We start from the raw sequence: 21,655 nt of genomic DNA, 5'->3' as shown, positions 1-21,655 counted from the left end.
CAGGGTTCATATGAAGTCCAACATAGCGAGTGATTTAAATATTATAGCGACCGATGTTTCCCTACCTAGCTAGCGACAAATTGCATGATTAATCTCTAAAATAAAAATGCTTGTTGGATAAATCACAAAATTTATGGACATGATTGAAAAGAATTAATAAACTCCATGTTGCTCTAACTATATTTTCTTGTCAATTAATGTACCAAAAAGAAAATCTTTTGGCAAGCTTATCAATATTTAAGCATAAAAGCAAAAACTTACACAAATTCTGATGTTGGAACAATAAGTCCAAAATGATCAAACAATATCCAAACAAAAGTAATAAGCTCTCCACCTTTAGTTAATTGTTGTAAATGGTTAGTTGGCCTACAATGACAAGCAGCATAACACAACATTTCCATCCACACCTTACTTACTAATTCCCATTTCTTGTGCTCCAACTCCGTGAGCTCTTCGGCCAACAGAGTTCCAATTTTTACTATGGACCTCTCTATATCCCTGAAAATCAAGAAGGCATTCACACGCTTTCTTTAATTCATTCCATCTCAACTCTTTGGTTTTACATAATTTTTCAACCTCAGCATAAACTTCTTGAATGCTTATTTCATTAACACCCACCGCGACCGCCATCAAACTAGGTTTCATAGTCAAAAGATAGAATAAATAATCTGATAAGATCTTACTAAATTCCTTATGCCCATCACTTTTTGGATTTGAATTATTCTCATCATCATCCGTATTATACAAGACCTCCGTAGCAATGTGCCATAACAAAATGCTTCGATCAAAAGCAACATCTTTAACATAATACATTAAGCTATGGTCCTCGTCTCCGAGATCATGTCTGATAATCAATTCTCCTCTAGCCGAACGTATCTGTTCAGAAGCTTCTTTCCTTTTCACCTCATTGAAAATGAATTTCCAAAGCTCCTTAGTAAGTGGCTCACTCGAAACATATACTATCTCATCTACGAAATCCTTAAGGCCGACGAAAACTATGACTTTATCAATATATGAAAATTGAAACATTCTTTGGATAAAATTGCCACATAAGCGATGGTTATTGCTGACATGGATTCTCGTTGGACTCCCTTGCAGGCCATATCTTATCAAATTATGACAGGAAACCCTGTTAGACGACCTGCGAAAAATTATTGAACACCACTGCTGCCTCTTGATATTAAGCAATTTGCGGAAAATCCTGAACCTCAGATCATTGAATAAAGCAGTGAGAGATCTCGAGTCATGATATGATGATCTAAGATGAACTGCTCTCCAATCAGAGAAAATAGTCATGAAGATTGCTATTAAATCCAACCCAATAGCACCAAATAGTAAAGCATACGTTAAATCAACATCAAAGCTATTGAAATTATCCTTATTAACATTAAAATGAAATACTGCAAGAGCCGAAACAACTGAAGTAAAGGAAATATAACGGAAATATCCCCATTTAGACTTCATAACAAGTGCCTTCGTAAACAAAACATCATAAAAGAAATTAAGCTCGATCCCAATTACTCTTAAAGCATCTTCTTCAGACATTTCCCTAAAGGAATATCGGGTTATGCGTACTAACTGAACAGCTACCTGCAAATCAAAAATTATTGGCTTCGAATATTCATACAAAAGATAAGCATTTTGCGCCGCTTCTAACTGATTTTCTGAAGAAACCTTTAAAGTTAATCAATTCACTTCGGCATCAGACAAAGAGCTTCGAAATCTATCCATACAGGAAAGATACAAAGAACCAGTGCGTTCCAAATATTTAATAATCCCAGCAATAAACAGTAGAAGTGTTGGAATCATTACCTTATTTTCTGGAAGTGTTTGGACAAAAACGTAATCTGTGGCTAATGCTTGGAAAATGAAAGCAAGCAAATGCCTAAGTCAAAGCTCATTATCTTCTAGAGAGAATGCAGTTATGGTGTCGGGTCCACAGAGATGAAGTAAAAGGAAAGGAGCCCAGAAACCCTATAGATCACTGTTGTTTAAGCTCGTTTGGCTGCTGGAGATTAATCCTATGGTGAAATTGGCGGTTGCGTCAGCCGGTAAATAAGCAAACCATATTGTGATGGTCATGAGCTTCGATGAAGTGCGTTTTCTAAAAGAAGCAAATGGTATGAGAAAGGTTTGCAATAGCAGGCTCAATATAGTACCTGCTATTATATTCCAGTGATTCCACAATTCATCCACTCTTTCTGGAAACGGATTGACCATTTTTTAGCTAATTTTTCTTTTCCTACTTGATTTTGGTTTCAGAATAAAGTCGCTGATGGGTGCAAATGTTCAATATATACAGGGTTTGATACGCTTTTTCTAAGTCTTTCTTTTTCTTTTTCTTTTTTTCTTGACTTTTTCCCATTGTTTTTGGTTCGTAACTAATTTTATAATTAATTAATATTATAATACAATAATTTCAAATGTTCAATTTATAATATGTTTTTTTAATGGGTATATTAAATTAATAGTCTGTTAGATTTTAAAAAATTTTTTAAAATTTCAATGGTATTCTATTTAGATTTTTTTGGAATCTATTAAAATTTTGTGGTATTCAATTTAGAATCTTATAAAATCCATAAAAATTTGATGATAGTAAATTATGACCTTTTAAAAGTCCATACAAATTTGGTGATACTTAAAAAAGTTGCTAATTTGAAAGAATTTTATAAAATTATTGATTTCATTAGATTTTAGAGTGCTAATTTGGAAAGATTTTATAACATTAGTGATTTCATTAGATTTTAGAGTGTTAAGTATGAATAAAAGAGTCATTCACAAATCCATTATCTAATCCAAAAATTTCAAAAACCTTTTAAAATCTAATGGAGTCTTAATCCAATACATCTCTTAAATAAGCATGGAAACAGGTGGATACCGCGAATTTTAAACTACCTGTATAAGTATCCGTTTAAATTTTAATACTCGTATCCGTTAAACCCATTTAAATACTCATTTAAGCACCCATTTAAAATAGGTAGAGTAACCATAAATCTTGACCATCCAAATTCAAATTTATTTAAAATATATTTTTTATTAATAATGGATAAAATACTCGCAGATACCCATTACCGAACTAGTTTAATATAGGGTTAATAGGTAGCGAATATCCAAGTATCTAAACCCGTACCTTATCCGTATCCATTATGGATAGTAATTTTCCTATTTATATCCGATCCAAACATATTTATAACTATATATATTAAGCGAAGCGGTATCCTGAAATATCCATACCACTTCCATCCTTATCCTTAAGGTGTAAAATAATATATTAATTATTTATTAATTTTGAATTAATTCATGTAAAATTTTTAGAAATCATAACAAATTTTTTAATCCCGTCAAACTAAACAATTCTTTTAAAATTTAACTCAATCCTGAAAATACACTCGAAAGCCTTTTTTTCTTTTTTACTTGGACTTTCGCCATTGCTTTTGCTTCGTAACTAATTTTATAATTGATTAGTGTAAATTTTATAGTGTTTCTAATATAGTTTTTATTAGAATTTTAGTAAGTTTTTACTTCTTTAATTTAATTTTAAATCACTTTTAGTATAATTGTGTTTAAAAGCTTCCTTGGTCTTTAATCCACTTGATCTAAGAGAAAATTGCAGAAATTTGGCGCAGAAAAGAACTTTAGAATGCAAGGCACTCAGCTTCTAGCACGCCCAGCCTGTGCTAGAAGCCAAGTAAACCAAAGGAGAGACAGAAGAGAGCACGGCCAGGGTTTGTCAAAAGGCACGGCCGTGCTACAATGGGACCAGGGCGTGTCAAGCATAGCACGCCCATGGCAACTCTAGACAGACTTCCAGAGAAGAGCATGCCCTGCCTGTGCTCTGTAGCACGCCCGTGCCTCAGTACTTCACTAGCCCGTGCTACCTAGCACGCCCCGTGCTTCACTAGCCAGACCTCCAGACTACAGCATGCCCAGCCCGTGCCATGAAGCACGCCCGTGCTGCCCAGGCGGAACCAGCGTGAATTTAACACGCAAATCAAGCCTTTCTCACATGGGCCGACTTCAGGGAGTTTCCTAAACACACTAAACAAGACCTGGACCTATTCTTGAAGAAAAAGGAGTCCTAATCAAGAAGAAATCAAGAGCCTAAACAGTTATGATCTCCTATAAAGGATTTTGTGCTAAATAAGGATTCTATTTTCCAAAAAGGAGTCAGACTTGCCTTCAGGATCTCTATATAAAGGGAGGAACTTCTCATAGTAAGGGAGATCTGGGTTTTTTGTGCAACACTTTACATAATTCTCTTCTTCTCAAAGATTTCAAGCTTCAAATAAATGTGCTAAGATTCAAGGAAGCCATCAACATAGTTGTGATACAGTTTTTATTCTAAACTCTTCATCTTGTTTCTTTCTTTATTATTGTCTTTAAATATAATGAATGATTCAAGTATGATTGAGCTTAATTTAATTACTATGTCTAGCTAAACTTTTATACTAGGGATTTGATGTAATTTAATTCGATTCCAGCTTATAATATTAGATTTATTTTTCTTTGTTCTTGTTATAACTTATTATTGTGCTTAAAGCTTCCAAGCAGAAAAATTCTCCTGGATTGAATTATTTCAATAATCACATTCGGGAGAAGGGTTATTGATATGAACAAGGTAATAATTTACTTGAGAATAATAACTTAATGTGGAAACTATATGGTTTGACTCAAGGGGGCTTTCATAAGTTAATAAAGTATTAAGTTGTGAATTCATAAAACAACCATAAAACCTAATGATCTGATTCATGTTTAATTTCACTATTAAGATAGGTGATTAAATTGGATTAGAATAGCTAACAATAAATCGGGAGAGCTTGTTAGTAACCTTAGGGTTGTTTTCTCCTACTTGAACAATTAAACTTGATTAATGAACTAATAGAATAAACTGGATAGAATTAAATGAAATCAAATTCCCTAGTAGCTTAATCCCCTAATTTCTTTTCACCTAAATTTTGTGTTTGATCTCTTTTCCTTTGAATTTTATTTACTTTACAGCGAATTCCTTTTATCATTGTCTAAATAATAATAGGTTAACATAATTTTGGTAATTGATAATCAATCCCTGTGGATACGATACTTTCTTACACTATATTACTTGTTGCGATTTCGTACACTTGCGAAAACCGCTGTCAAGTTTTTGGCGCCGTTGCCGGGGATTGGCGTATCAATATCAATACAAATTACCCTGTTATTAATTTAGACACTCTTTCGTTTTTATTTAATTTTCTTTTAAGTGCTGTTCCAGGTGTTTCATGCAAAGAAGATCAAGGACGACTGAACCTCTAGTCTTTGACCCAGAAATTGAAAGAACTTTTCGTAGGCACAACGCTGCAAGAAAAGCAAGAGAAATAAAACTTGAACAACAAGCAGACATGGCCAACGAAAACGAAAACAGAAATGAAAACGTAGTTGGACCACCACTTCAACATCCGATCCGTACCTTAAGGGATTATACAACACCTAATCTGAATGGGACAACCTCAAGTATTACAAGACCAAGGGTAGAAGCTAATAACTTTGAGATTAAACCTGCAATTATCCAAATGCTCTCTACCTCGATCCAATATGGAGGTTTGCCTAGTGAAGATCCTAATGCTCACATCACCAATTTTTTGGAAATTTGTGACACATTCAAACAAAATGGTGTTTCTGAAGATGCAATCAAGTTGAGGCTTTTTCCTTTTACTCTTAGGGATAAAGCTAGATCATGGTTACAATCGTGTCCCGCTGGAAGTTTTACAACATGGGATGAATTAGCTCAAAAATTCCTAGCTAAATTCTTCCCATCCTCAAAAACCACCAAGCTGCGTAATGAGATAATGACATTTGCTCATCATGATCAAGAGAGCTTGTACGAAGCTTGGGAAAGATTCAAGGACTTGCTAAGGAAGTGCCCGCATCACAGTTTGCCCAAGTGGCTACAGGTACAAACTTTTTATAATGCATTATCTCCTAATATTAAAATCACTTTAGATGCAGCTGCAGGTGGATCCTTTGAAAAGAAAGGTATTGATGAAGCATATGAGTTGATAGAGGAGATGGCAAGCAACAGCCATTACCAAAACAATACCGAAAGGAGAAGAACCGCAGGAGTCTATGAAATAGACGCCATTACAGCACTCAATGCCAAGGTAGATAACATGGTAAGGAAATTGGACATGTTAACCACTAATCCTGTGAATTCGATTATGCAAGTGTGTGATAGGTGCAATGGACAACATGGAATTGGGGAATGCATCATGGACTCCTTAAATCCGCAGACTTTGGAGCAAGTGAACTATGTGATGAATCAAGGAAGAAAGAATTACCCTTATTCAAATTCATATGATAACAGGTTAAGGAATCATCCTAACCTCTCTTATGGTAATCCTAACAATGCCTTGAATGCACCCCCAGGGTTCCACCCTCTAGAAAAGAAATCTCATGATGACCTCCTCACTGCCCTCTCCAAATCACACATGGAATTCATGAATGAAACCAGGGAGAACCATAAAATCTAGCAAGCTGCAATCAGGAATTTGGAGATTCAGTTAGGGCAGTTCGCAAACATGATGGCATCTCGACCTCAAGGTACGTTACCTAGCAATACTGAAAAGAATCCAAAAGAACAAGTGCAGGCTATCACCTTGAGGAGTGGCAAACAATTAGATGAACCACTGAGGAAAGAAAAGGAGGAAAAAGAACAATCAAAAATGCCTATCATTGATTTAGAGGAAAAAGAAAAGGTAAAACCCTATGTTCCCCCTGTTCCCTTTCCACAAAGATTAAAGAAAGCACAAGATGACAAGAGCTTCCTCAAGTTTCTGGATGTGTTTAAGAAGCTTCAAATTAATATTCCTTTTGCTGAAGCTCTTGCTTAAATGCCTAGCTATGCTAAATTCCTAAAAGATATCTTGAGCAAGAAACGAAAAATTGATGATCAAGAAACAGTGATGTTAACTGAGGAGTGCAGTGCAATTATCCAAAACAAACTGCCTCCAAAGTTAAAAGATCCAGGAAGTTTTTCTATCCCTTGTAACATTGGTAATCTTGACTTTGAAAAGGCTTTGGCAGATTTAGGTGCTAGCATTAATCTTATGTCCTATGAAGTTTTTAAGATGCTAGGTATGGGAGAGCTCAAACCAACAAGGATGTCTTTGCAATTAGCAGATCGTTCAATTAAATATCCTAGAGGGATTGTAGAAGACGTGCTTGTAAAGGTAGGTACATTCATCTTTCCTGTTGATTTTGTTATTCTTGATATTGATGAAGACAGGGAAGGATCTCTAATCCTTGGAAGACCTTTTCTTGCAACTGCAAGAGCATTGATAGATGTCTATGAGGGTAAGTTGACTCTTAGAGTTGGACAGGAAGAGATTGTATTTGATGTACTTAAATCTTGTAAACTCCCTATGGATCATGGAGACTGTTTTAGAATTGACGTAGTCGATGAATGTGTGGAGACCACTTTGCATGTTGAAAATAATGCTAATGAGTCAAGCGTCTTGAATGAAAAAGAAAAGGAACTTCCTAAGCATGAACTGAAACAACTTCCACCTCATTTAAAACATGCATTTCTAGGTGAGAACCATTCTTTTCCTGTTATTATTTCTTTTCACTTAACGCTTGATCAAGAGGAAAGGTTGTTGCAGGTTTTACAAAGGCACAAGAAAGCATTAGGATGGTCTATCTCAGATCTACAAGGAATAAGCCCAAGTGTGTGCATGCATAAAATCTTGATGGAAGAAAACTACAAACCTTCAATCGAGCACCAAAGGCGACTGAATCCTAACATGAAGGAGGTAGTTAAGGCTGAAATTATTAAACTCTTAGATGCCGGCATCATTTATCCAATTTCAGACAGTAATTGGGTAAGTCCTGTCCAAGTTGTTCCAAAGAAGGGAGGTATGACTGTTATTTCTAATGAAAACAATGAATTAATCCCCACAAGAACAGTCACAGGTTGGCGTGTGTGTATAGATTATAGAAAATTAATTAAAGCAACACGCAAAGATCACTTTCCCCTTCCCTTTATTGATCAAATGCTTGAAAGGCTTGCAGGATATCCTTTTTATTGTTTCTTAGATGGCTATTCAGGGTACTTCCAAATACCTATAGCCCCTGAAGACCAAGAGAAAACTACATTCACTTGTCCTTATGGCACTTTTGCCTATAGGAGAATGCCTTTTGGGCTATGCAATGCCCCTGCAACCTTTCAAAGGTGCATGATGTCCATCTTTTCTGATATGGTGGAAAAATTTATTGAAATATTCATGGATGATTTTTCTGTGTTTGGTTCTTCCTTCGATGCATGCCTTCATAATTTATCTTTAGTGATGCAATGATGTGAAGATACTAACCTTGTGTTAAATTGGGAAAAATGTCACTTCATGGTTAGTGAAGGTATTGTCCTAGGGCATAAAATCTCTCAAAAGGGGATTGAAGTAGACAAGGCAAAAATTGAGGTAATTGAAAAACTACCTCCCCCTAACACAGTGAAGGGCATAAGAAGTTTTCTTGGGCATGCAGGGTTTTACAGGAGATTCATAAAGGATTTCTCAAAAATTACTAAACCTCTTTGCAATCTACTAGTTAAAGATGTTCCTTTTGAATTTGACAAAGATTGTTTAGATGCTTTTAACAGGTTAAAGAAGGAGTTGATCTCAGCCCCGATCATCACCACACCAGATTGGACTTTACCCTTTGAAAGCATGTGTGATGCTAGTGATCATGCTGTAGGAGCTGTTCTTGGACAAAGAAAAGACAGGAAGTTGCATGTTATCTATTATGCAAGTCGCACATTGAATGATGCACAATTAAATTATGCAACTACGGAAAAGGAACTGCTAGCTATTGTTTTTGCTTTTGACAAATTCAGGGCATATCTAATTGGAGCTAAAACAATAGTCTACACAGATCACTCCGCCATCAAATACTTGCTGGAAAAGAAAGATGCAAAGCCAAGACTCATTCATTGGGTACTTCTATTGCAAGAGTTTGACCTAGAAATTCGCGACAAAAAGGGGACCGAGAACCTCGTTGCTGACCATCTTTCCAGGCTTGAATTGGGGGAAGAAGACACAAGCGAGCTACAAATCAATGAAAGCTTTCCTCATGAGCAACTTCTTCTAGTGGCAAATGCTCAAACCCCCTGGTACGCTGACATTGTTAATTATCTTGTTTGCAAAATTCCTCCTCCCAATTTTTCTTACCAACAAAGAAAAAAAATTTTTCATGATATCAAATTCTACTATTGGGAGGAGCCATTTTTGTTCAAGTATTGTAGTGATCAGCTCTTCAGGAGATGTATACCGGAAACTGAAATAGAAAGTGTCCTTAAATTCTGCCATTCAATGGAATGTGGAGGCCACTTTGGAGCAAACAAGACAGCTGCGCGTATACTAGAAAGTGGTTTGTATTGGCCTAATCTTTTTAAAGATGCTTATAACTATGTTCATCTTTGTGATCGTTGTCAAAGGTTAGGTAACATTTTGAAGAGACATGAAATGCCCCTGAACAGCATCCTTGAAGTCGAAATCTTCGATGTATGGGGTCTGGACTTTATGGGACCTTTTCCACCATCATATTCAAATCAATACATTCTAGTGGCGGTGGATTATGTGTCAAAGTGGGCAGAAGCTGTTGCTCTTCCAAATAACGATGCCAAAAGTGTGATGAGCTTCATCAAGAAAAACATTTTTACAAGGCATGGAACTCCCAGGGCGATAATCACGGACGGAGGTAAGCATTTTTGTAATAGATATTTAGACTCCCTTCTTGCAAAATATGGTGTCACTCATCGTGTAGGTACCCCATATCATCCTCAAACCAGTGGACAAGTAGAGGTCACTAACAGAGAAATCAAAAAGATCCTCGAAACCACTGTTGGACAATCGAGAAAGGATTGGTCCAAAAAGCTAGACGATGCTCTATGGGCCTACAGAACGGCATTCAAAACGCCTATAGGTATGTCTCCATATCGCATGGTGTATGGTAAGGCTTGTCATCTTCCTGTAGAGTTAGAACATAAGGCGTTTTGGGCCATTCAATTTTTTAACTTTAATGCAAAGGAGGTTGGTCAAAAGCGATTGCTACAGCTAAACATGATGGATGAAATGCGCCTTCACGCTTATGAAAATGCCAAAATATACAAAGATCGCACTAAACAATGGCATGATAAACGCATTATCATGAGGTAACTAAAGGTAGGCCAGCAGGTGTTGCTCTATAACTCTAGACTTCGGTTATTTCCTGGTAAGTTGCGCTCTAGATGGTCTGGACCATTCACAATCAAGGAAATCTTTCCTCATGGCGCGATTGAAATAGTGGATGGTAAGTCGAATCGAAGTTTCAAGGTAAATGCTCAACGTTTGAGAAGCTATTATAATGAAACCTTTGAACCCATCAAGACTACAATTGGTCTTGCTTAGCCTAAATTAAGATAAGTGCGTTGAACTTAAACGACGTTAAACAAAAGTGCTCACGGGAGACACCCATCTATTTTTATTAAATTTTCGTCCAATTATTTATTTTTATTCCCTATTTTATTTGTCAAAATCCCAAATTTTCTCCATAAGTGTTCTTTTGTTTAGTTAAGAGTTTTTGTAGGAAAAAGTGGAAATCCAGAACCAAGCACGCCCTAGCCGTGCTAAGTGGCACGCCCAAGTCGCGCTACGAAGCAAGTCTCAACAAAGAAAAACGCCAAGTCGCGAGCGCGACATTCACAAGCGCGAGCGCGACAATTAGAAAAGAGAGTCAGAAGATTTGCAAGAAAAACTCGCGAGCACACCATTCATATACACGGGAGCGAGCTGCAGTCGCGAGCGCGACATTCATATGCTCGGGCGCGACAAGCAGATCTGAGTGTCAGAAGCAATTGGACCAGAAGACGCGAGAAGACGCGAGCGCGATATTCATATGCGCGGGCGCGAGAAAGCACCTTTGAGAGGCAGAAAGTTTGCCAGCAAAATACGCGAGCGCGACTTTCATATGCGCGAGCGCGAAAAGAACTTGAGAGGCAGAGAAGAGCACGCCCGTGCCAGGTACGCCACTTTTGTTGTTTTGCAGGTCAGAGGGGAGCACGCCCAGGCCGTGCTCATCAGCACGGCCGTGCCACGATCAGACCAACTCATTTATTGGCGCCCCTATTTAAAGAGCACACCTCCAAACCTTCTCTTTTCCATCTCGCACGCCTTAGTCGTCAACTCCTTTCTCTCAAACTTTCTCTTTTCTTCTCCCTTTTCTCTCAAATCAAACACTCTCCACCCAAAATTTTCACATAATCAACTCCAACAATGCCTCCTAGATACAAACGTAGCAGACCCGCATCATTCGTTGCTGCTCGGAAGCGTTCGACTACGCGATCCTCCACGGCTCCTCAACCTCCTTCACCTCCTGAAATTCCATTCGAATTTGCCTCATCCGATCAACAAGAAAGGTACTTCCGGTGTCAGTCCATCGTTCCAAGGCACAGCCAACATGTCGAACGATGAAGTCCTTGCAAGAATGATGTCTCGGATGGACCTCTTTGACACGCGCCTTAAATGTATGGAAACGATGATCGCAGATCGTTTCCAGTCCATCGAGATTATGAACGGCAGTCTTGATTCTCGGATGGACACCATGCAAGGCCAACTCCAGACCATCCTCCAGCTTCTGCAGCCACCTCCACCACCAGAGAATTGACGGATTTCTCACTTTTCTTTGTTTTATTTTTGTTTATTTGTTCTAATACATTGTCTTGGTTGCTTTCACTTTAGTTTATTTGTTATTTGAATTTTTATAACTTTTTAGTAGTTTGTTTTGTTCTTAATGTTTAGTTGCTCTTTTAGCTAAGACTCTTCCCACACCCGTTCTATTGTATTGTTCAATACAATGATTGGTAAGATTTCTTCTTCTCTCTTACTGCTTTCCTTCTAGTAATGCAATAAGTTTGGGGAATTTATGCACATTGGGGACAATGTGATTGATTGAATTGGGGGAAGGGAATTTTGACAAAAATTTTTGTTTTTGTTTAACATTTTTGGAATGATTACAAGTAAGCTTGAAAGTTCTCATGTCTAGTAATGAGTGTTAAATATAGTCGATTCTAAATTCTAGCATATTTAAGTTTTGAATTTGAATTTTTGACTCAATCATGTTCATTGATCTAAACTATTTGTTTCTAGACTTTTAAAACACTGATTTTTATGAAAGTTATAATATAAATGTGTGTTTTACTCTAAAGTATTTTAAACCTTGGCATTCCTAGAACAAAAATTAGAACTTCCTTCGAGGCGAGAAATTTAAATGTTTACATCTTGAAAGAGATGATTTAGGCAATTTTTGTTGACACCTATATAGCCTAAACTACCTAAACAAAAATATATGACCTTTGAAACCCACTTTGAAGCTTTAAACCGTACAATTTTCTTCTTCACCATAAATAAACCAGGCCATTAAAGCCAAATTCAAATCTCTTACCCTAAGTACAAAGGATTGTATGATTAAAAGATTCGACTTTTAATTAGAATATAGCAACAAAGAGGGAGAATTCATCAATCAATACTAGCAAATAAAGAAAAGAGGAAAGAATCAAGAAAGACGCACATGCAAAGCAATCAAAAGAATGCAAGAAGAATGGTAAAGCAAGTAAGAATAGTGCCAAAATATTAAGAAAAGACCTTGCACAAGATGCCTCTAGCTAGTAAGAAAGCTTCAAAACCAACACTCCCTAGAACTAGTAAAAGTTTAATTAAAATAGAATCTTGAATATTATACATCCTTTTGTACTCTTTGACTACCCTTTTATCCTTTCTTTTGATTAAGCAAAATTTGCACCCAGAAAGCCCCATTACAACCCAAAATAAAGACCTTTTGATCTTTTAATTGTATGCATTTAAATCGTGGAGAAAGAATGACTAATTCTGCATATGGGAAAGCCACTGTTGCACTATCAATTGTCTTGTTTTTGAAAGGTTGAAAATTCTTTAAATAATTCATGTCCTATTTATCATAAATTGAATAAATATTAGTGTTGACAATCTCTTTAAACTTGTATTTTACTCAATGAATGTGTTTTATTCAAAAATAAAAGTCAAACTTAAGTATGATTAGCATGGAGAACGATTGAGTTTATTCACTTGTTTACTAATCATGATATCATGAAAGATTATGGAAATCATCTCCAACCATGTTAAACTAGTGTCGTCAAATTATTTTTCCTTTAGTTTTGTTGCTTAAGGACAAGCAATGGTTTAAGTTTGGGGAATTTTGATAAGTGTAAATTTTATAGTGTTTCTAATATAGTTTTTATTAGAATTTTAGTAAGTTTTTACTTCTTTAATTTAATTTTAAATCACTTTTAGTATAATTGTGTTTAAAAGCTTCCTTGGTCTTTAATCCGCTTGATCTAAGAGAAAATTGCAGAAATTTGGCGCAGAAAATAACTTTAGAATGCAAGGCACTCAGCTTCTAGCACGCCCAGCCCGTGCTGGAAGGCACGCCCGTGCTAGAAGCCAAGTAAACCAAAGGAGAGACAGAAGAGAGCACGGCCAGGGTGTGTCAAAAGGCACGGCCGTGCTACAATGGGACCAGGGCGTGTCAAGCATAGCACGCCCATGGCAACTCTAGACAGACTTCCAGAGAAGAGCACGCCCTGCCTGTGCTCTGTAGCACGCCCGTGCCTCAGTACTTCACTAGCCCGTGCTACCTAGCACGCCCCGTGCTTCACTAGCCAGACCTCCAGACTACAGCATGCCCAGCCCGTGCCATGAAGCACGCCCGTGCTGCCCAGGCGGAACCAGCGTGAATTTAACACGCAATCAAGCCTTTCTCACATGGGCCGACTTCAGGGAGTTTCCTAAACACACTAAACAAGACCTGGACCTATTCTTGAAGAAAAAGGAGTCCTAATCAAGAAGAAATCAAGAGCCTAAACAGTTATGATCTCCTATAAAGGATTTTGTGCTAAATAAGGATTCTATTTTCCAAAAAGGAGTCAGACTTGCCTTCAGGATCTCTATATAAAGGGAGGAACTTCTCATAGTAAGGGAGATCTGGGTTTTTTGTGCAACACTTTACATAATTCTCTTCTTCTCAAAGATTTCAAGCTTCAAATAAATGTGCTAAGATTCAAGGAAGCCATCAACATAGTTGTGATACAGTTTTTATTCTAAACTCTTCATCTTGTTTCTTTCTTTATTATTGTCTTTAAAGATAATGAATGATTCAAGTATGATTGAGCTTAATTTAATTACTATGTCTAGCTAAACTTTTATACTAGGGATTTGATGTAATTTAATTCGATTCCAGCTTATAATATTAGATTTATTTTTCTTTGTTCTTGTTATAACTTATTATTGTGCTTAAGGCTTCCAGGCAAAAAAATTCCCCTGGATTGAATTATTTCAATAATCACATTTGGGAGAAGGGTTATTGATATGAACAAGGTAATAATTTACTTGAGAATAATAACTTGATGTGGAAACTATATGGTTTGACTCAAGGGGGGCTTTCATAAGTTAATAAAGTATTAAGTTGTGAATTCATAAAACAACCATAAAACCTAATGATCTGATTCATGTTTAATTTCACTATTAAGATAGGTGATTAAATTGGATTAGAATAGCTAACAATAAATCGGGAGAGCTTGTTAGTAACCGTAGGGTTGTTTTCTCCTACTTGAACAATTAAACTTGATTAATGAACTAATAGAATAAACTGGATAGAATTAAATGAAATCAAATTCCCTAGTAGCTTAATCCCCTGATTTCTTTTCACCTAAATTTTGTGTTTGATCTCTTTTCCTTTGAATTTTATTTACTTTACAGCGAATTCCTTTTATCATCGTCTAAATAATAATAGGTTAACATAATTTTGGTAATTGATAATCAATCCCTGTGGATACGATACTTTCTTACTCTATATTACTTGTTGCGATTTCGTACACTTGCGAAAACCGCTGTCAATAATTAGTTAATGTTATAATATAATAATTATAATATAAGGAAGTTTGACTTTATTATAGTTTAAACTAATTAATTAATATTAACTAATATTACAATATAATAATTTGATTCTTTCCATTACATAACATTAGGGGTGGCCACGGTTCCGGTTCCAAAAAAATTTGAACCGGAACCGAACCCAAAATTTTCGGTTCCAGTTCCGGTTTGGAACCGAACGGTTCCAATTCCGGTTCCGGTACTGTTTCAAAACCGACGGTTCCGATCGGTTTTCCGACCGGTTTTCCGGCAAATCGCAAATTTTAAATTTTGAAGACCGGTTTTCAAAATTTAATAAATTTGTGAAAGTTATTTGTAAAAAAAATACACCTAAAAAATTAAAAAATGTTTCAATTAAATTTATTTTTTTAAAGACTTGAACTTAATTAATTTTTTTAAAAAAAGTCTTCAACTGAATTTATTTTTTGTTTAAAAAAGTTTGAACATAAGTTTAAAAAAAAAAAAAAGGGCTTGAACTTAATTTTTTTTTTAAAAAAAAAAAATTAAGTTGCCTACGTATCCCCTTGAAACTAGCCGTTATGTAGCCGTTTATGGTTGTTGGAAGGAGTAATTAAGAGATTTCACAACAAAATTTAAAAAAAAAAAAACTGACAGTTTCTAACGGCTAGAACCGCCGATTCTAACCGGCCGGAGAACCGGCAGTTCCATCCGGTTCTGACCGATTTCTGGAATCGCCGATTTGCGGTTCCAACAAAACTGAAACTGAAATCGAACCGAAAATCTCCGGTTCCGGTTATGGTTCGGGACCGGTTCGAACCACCGGCTCCAGTTCCTGGAACTGTAATATGGCCACCCCTACATAACATGTCATGATCGTGGAATTTTTTTTTACTTTCTTTGGGCCCACACCTCGATCGTGGATGTTTCCTGTAACAAAATGTGCATCATCCTTACTGTCTCGTTGACTTTTACGCTCTCACACACGCGCGCGGTTTCGTAAGTGAGTTAATTAATTCAAGAGAATAATTCTGGTTCTATACTTCTATTTCTAAAAAATCTATTTCAGAGAGCCGTTTCCTTTTTCTTATTGATATGTAAACCATTGGTATTCAACCGGTCGCTATTACTAAATATCTCCTAATCTCGGCTTGAAGCTTAATCACACTTAAGGTAAATTCTTTGTTTCCTTTTTTCAGATATTAATGCCATACGCTATTACCAAATATCACCTAATTCTAGTTTGAAACTTAATCACAGTTCAGGCAAACTATTCACCCATTTTTTGCAGTGTTAATGCCAGATGCCATTACCAAAGATCACGTAATCCCGGCTCGGAGCTTAATCAAAATAAGGCAAACTCTTCGCTCCCTTCTTGCAGGTGTATTTAGTAGAGATTGAACCGAGAGCTCTTTCCACATGTCCAACATACGTTGCCAACTGAGTCAGAACTCATAAGTAGAGTTGTTTTCTTTTTATTTGTTTTAATTAATACAATGCCAAACCTTTAATTTTTCTCTGAACTTTTTTGAATAGTTACAATTTCACTCTAAATTGACTTTTTACATCCTGTGCATCCTGAACTTATCACCCTAGTTGCAATTGCACCCTAAAAATGAATTACAAAATGCTAAACTTGTCAATTTGTTACAATTGCACCCTAAAAGTAAACTAAGGTTGGAATTTTGATTAAAATAGTGTAAAAGAATGAACTTCATATCCAAGTATTTAAATAATAAATAATAAAATCAAACCCAAGTATTCATATAATAACTAAATAAAATTAAGATTGAATATTTGATTTTAAAATTGAATCAATTTTAAGATGCAAAAATAATGAGTTGGATATTAATTCAAATTAAAGTGTAATTGCAACTAGTTGATAAGTTCAGGGTGTCTACCGTATAAAGGTTGATTTAGAGTGAAATTGTAACTAATCAAAAAGTTCGGAGTGAAATTGAAGGTTAGACCTTAATACAACGCTCTAAGTTTTAAAAAGAATTCAAAACTATCGTATCTTTAAGGCCTAATCTATAAAAATTCCTCAACTATTCGACTTGTTATAGAATTATCTTAAATCGACCTTTGTACTCTAGTATTCCATTTTGAAACTTAAATATATTTGCATCCTAAAACCATATTAGGGTTAGAGATGCGAACAAAAAATTATTATAATGAGAGCCACATTGGAACGTTGGATTAAATTAGCCCAAATAGCTAGAACTCACCGTATTGAAACTAATAAATTAACTCACCCTTCTCTCTCTCTCTCTCTCTCTCTCAACCTTTTTTTTAAAGCAACCCAAAACTGATATAAGCTCAAAATGTATCCCATCAAAATAGTATTAATAATTGAGGTTCATTTTCAAAACAATAAAAAAAGAAAGGGAAAGGGAAAAAAAAAAAAAGATAAAGCAGGTGTGCAATATTGATAGTACCTTGCTTTCATCCTTAGTTTAAGTAGAAGCCTCAAAATAAGTGAGTGAAACAAAAAAAAAAAAAAAAAAAAAATCAGCTGCCAATTTGATCATCACCCACTCTTTTTCATCACCAATCAAATGCCCATTGAAAATTTAACCCAAACAACATATAATCGCAAGCACCACACTAAAGAGATAAAAAATTAAGAAAACCCCAAATTGATTCTTATTGTTTACCATGTTGATTGTTGAAGGATATGAATTTTGTAGATGATTAAAAATGGAGATGAAGAGAAAATGAAGAAGATGATTGATGATTAAGGTAGAAGGTTCGAAAATGGAGATCTCAAATGTTGATGTTCATGTAGGAGAGAAAGTTCAATTTAAATTAGAGAAAATGTTAGTAACCATGGGAATTGAAAACGATTTAGTGTAGATGAGAGAGAGAAAGGGAAAGAGGTTCAGCTATGGGTTAGATTAGCTTCTGTTCTTCATACATTAATTGATAATGGTGGATTCAGAGATAAAGGAGATGTTGATCTAGTGGAGGGAGAAAAGAATGATGATTTTGAGTTTCATTAAAAATGGTGCGCTTAGTGTGTGACTAAGCTCGAGTTAAATTAACTAAGGTCAGATGGTGGGACCACTTTAATATTTTTATTTAAATTTCTAACCCTAATATAATTTTAGAGTGTAAGTACTTCTAACTTTTAAAATGGAGGTGACTAGGTATAGGGGTGTGAGTCTAGCATTCCTACCCATGCTACCATACCATGGTAACCCTATGGACAAAGTAAGGCTATTGGAGATGAGAATAGCATGTTGGATGGTATTTGGACTAAGAATATGAGAGAGGCGACCCGGCATAATGCTCTCCGCCACCCGGGGGCTAGTATGTGAGACCGAGCCCTAGTGAGTTAGGATGCGGGCATCATGTTCTATCAAAAGGGGTTGATGTCTCCATAGAGCTCTCCATGGACACTATAGAGCCAAAAGCCTATAGTGCACATCTCTCTGCAAGTGAAGGTTTAGGTATAGGGAGTTCTATGTTGCCCAGGTTGCCCTAAGGCCTTGAGCTCATATACGGTTGTGCAAGACCCTTATATATATATATATTGCAAGATGAGTCCTATAGTCAGATATTATACAAAGAGCCTCGAAATTTGCATGGCTGGCCTAGATTATGAGCTAAGTCTAGGCGGCACACGGGTGCAAAGGCTACGACGTTTTGGTATCAGAGCAAGATGGCTGGTTGTTGCTAGAGATGGTTGGCTGTTATTAAAGACTTGTGTGCAAGTAATGTTGGCTAAGACGTACATTCCGGATTAATGGTAATAGAGGCGTGTAAGTGATGCGGGTTATGATGGCAGTATCTAATAGTTGGCATCATTTTGTTCTGAGTAGTATGCTCCTTGGGCACAATAGTAAGAGGCGGTGTCAAGTAGCAGGAATGGATACTGAAATGCGAGTTTTCAATAAATCTCAATGTGAATGCATAGCATGCTTAGAGTAAAGGGGCAGTATGCATAGTTGAGGTGAAGATGCGATGACAAGGACTTAGCTTATGCGGATACCACAAATGAAAAAATAGAGAGTAAGTTATGGGTAAACTAATGAAAAAATAGAGAGTAAGTTATGGGTAAACTTTGTATGCAAAATTCAAGTGACTGCACACAAGAAGTTGACATGGCATGGTTAAGACGAGTATTGTCGGCTAAGTGTGGCCTAGGTAGAGTTGATTGATCTTGATAAAAGGCATAATGGTGAGAGGCACAATTCGAGATGAAGCATCATCGATGGATATCTAGTGATTGCATATTTGTGCAGAAAATAAGAGTATAAAGTAAGTTGAATAGAGTATATATAGTGAACATGGAGCAGGGGGGAGGCATGTGCTTGGAACTGACTTAAGCAAGCAACTTAATGCGCATAGAGGCACTCAATAAGAAGCAGTGGGTGCGAGAGTCCGCCCTAGATGCAGAGATGATCACTTCATGTTATAGTTGCCTATATGAGGTGGAAGTATGGAAAATCAGTGGAATATTTTAGGAAGACTTACAAAGCATGTTAGAGATTGCTTGTTGAACATTCGATAAGACTTGTTCCTGCCCTTGGAGATAGAGAGCACAGAACACCGAATGAGTCGGTTGTTGGAAATGTGATTGTTATGGGGAGAGCTTGCCAAGGGAGTTAGAAGCTGCTTACAAATGCTTTACTGAGATGTGTTTATGCTCGACGGAAGGAATACCATACTGCAGTTGGTATTTCAGGCCGTGAACAATGCTGAGAAAGTTAAGCTCAGCGGAAGGAATATCAGGCTGTAGTTGATATTTCAGGCTATGGGCAATGCTAAAATAAAAATTTTTAAAACTCGATGGAAGGGCTTAAATGATGAGTAGAGATATTTATGTTTTGCCTCGAATGAGCTGAGATACTTGTGTTTGGTTGTGTTGTGCTTGCAGGACCATCTGGTCAAGAGTAGCGTGTGAGACAATTCCCCATGGGACTATACGAGCAAAAGTGAGATGATAAAAGAAGTCATATTCTTATCGTGTATGGGAAGCGAAGAGGGCTTGAGGTGTCACTATCAAATAACGTTTTCTTATATTTTCATGGAGTGCTATAGGCCCTAGCAAGTTAAGCTTGTATAATGGGGGTAATAGCCATGAAAAAAAAAATGATTTTATATATAGCTTGTGCACCAATACAGCATGAGGCTACCAAAACATAAGTCGAGATGAAGTTGTGGCGAGCGAGGTGATAAGAGAAAAGAGCAAAATGCAAGCATCAAAATGGAAATCGAGTCGGGTTTGGTGTATCATAAGGGATTTACTTTTATTAATTCTTACTAATTGGATCAATTGCTATACTATTGTTACATTACTACAGTTACACTATATAAATAAAAAAAGAGAAGGAAAGAAATGTGTGTGTCTACATATGCGCTATAGTTCCTTGTTTTGATAGGTACAATGCATAGAAAGACAACCGCAAATCAACAATGACTCTAAAAGAGGAAGTTGCAGTCCATCAAAATTAGATCGAATGCAAATCGACAAGGGGTTCAAATGATGGCACACTCTAGAATAACAAGATGTTCAAATTATCACATAACTCTAGAAGGACAAGCCCAGAATAAAGAGAACCAAGATGGGTACTGTGTTGCGTGCAGATGGGTAAGAAAATTATATGTGTAAACTGTATCACTTCTTACCTTGATGTGTTATTTCATTTGTGCTTATTGCTGCTAATGTAATGAAATATGAATATGCATTAAGAAAATGGCTCACCAATTCTATCTCATATATTTCTATCTTGTGGCTGCTTTGGGTTTTGTTGGTTGTATTTTGCGAGGTACATATAACAATGCCATGAAGTAGCATGAAGCATATAGCCACTCAAGTAGTAATGGGCACTTGGATGCTAATATACACGATGCAGAAACAAATCAGTTAATGAAGGGACTATCCCATTGTAAGAAAAGGTAGATCAGATAACAACTAGGCAAAGGAGAAATGTATAGATACTTTAAGCACACTACCCTAATCGACAAGGACGTCGATTGTTTGAGTGGGGAAGAGTACATATGGGGATCCTATCTGGCTAAAAGGGGGAGGAATGGTGTAAATGTAGAGAATGTAATAATATAAAGTATAATCCTCTATATAGGAAGGTGGAAGATTGGGTAGATAATGATAATATAGAGTAAATAAGAGAAGGGATGTTATATAAAGTATGACCGGTGGGATATTGATGACATGTAGTTCCAAAGTGGAAGAATATTGTTCCCAAAAGAAGAATAAAGAAGAAGAGAAGTAATGTCAAAATACTACACAAATTTTCACATTAGTTCTCCATGAGGCAGCGCAATAAGCAGATGCATAGAACCTTTTCATTGGAAAGCTGAGAACAATGATGATTGTAGATGAGAAGCACAGAGTTGGTGCAGCATGATCGATGAGGTCATCAATCTGTTTAAGTGGGGGAGAAGATAGGGGTGTGAGTCCAGCATCCCTACCCATGGTGCCAACCATGGTAACCCTATTGACAAAGTAAGACTATTGGAGATGATAATAGCATATTGGATGATATTTGGACCAAGAATATGAGAGGGGAGACCCAGCGTAATGTTCTCCGTCGCCCCAGGGCTGGTATGGGAGACCGAGCCCTAGTGAGCTAGGATGCGGGCATCATTTTCTATCAAGAGGGGATGATGTCTCCATAGAAAATGCATCTCTCCATAAGTGAAGGTTTCGGCATAGGCAGTTCTATGCTACCTAGGTTGCCCTAAGGCCTTGAGCTCATATACAG

General features: G+C 36.6%; 2 non-coding genes across 2 annotated transcripts; both read right to left on the bottom strand.

Annotated features, from left to right (window-relative positions):
- Positions 1–257: 257 nt before the first annotated feature.
- LOC105636772 (uncharacterized) lies at positions 258–21,378 on the bottom strand. The gene is made up of 4 exons (XR_016318699.1): positions 21,190–21,378; positions 1,813–1,974; positions 577–1,590; positions 258–530 (listed from the first exon to the last, which is right to left on the bottom strand). It is a non-coding gene; the product is annotated as an uncharacterized LOC105636772 (transcript).
- LOC149492571 (small nucleolar RNA R71) lies at positions 5,805–5,911 on the bottom strand. The gene has a single exon (XR_016319049.1). It is a non-coding gene; the product is annotated as a small nucleolar RNA R71 (small nucleolar RNA).
- Positions 21,379–21,655: the final 277 nt, after the last annotated feature.

Source organism: Jatropha curcas, chromosome 11 (assembly GCF_041381405.1).
Source record: "Jatropha curcas cultivar XTBG-Jc1 chromosome 11, XTBG_Jcur_1.0, whole genome shotgun sequence".
NCBI classification, from domain to species: Eukaryota; Viridiplantae; Streptophyta; class Magnoliopsida; order Malpighiales; family Euphorbiaceae; genus Jatropha; species Jatropha curcas.
This window is presented reverse-complemented; position numbering and strand designations above follow the sequence as displayed.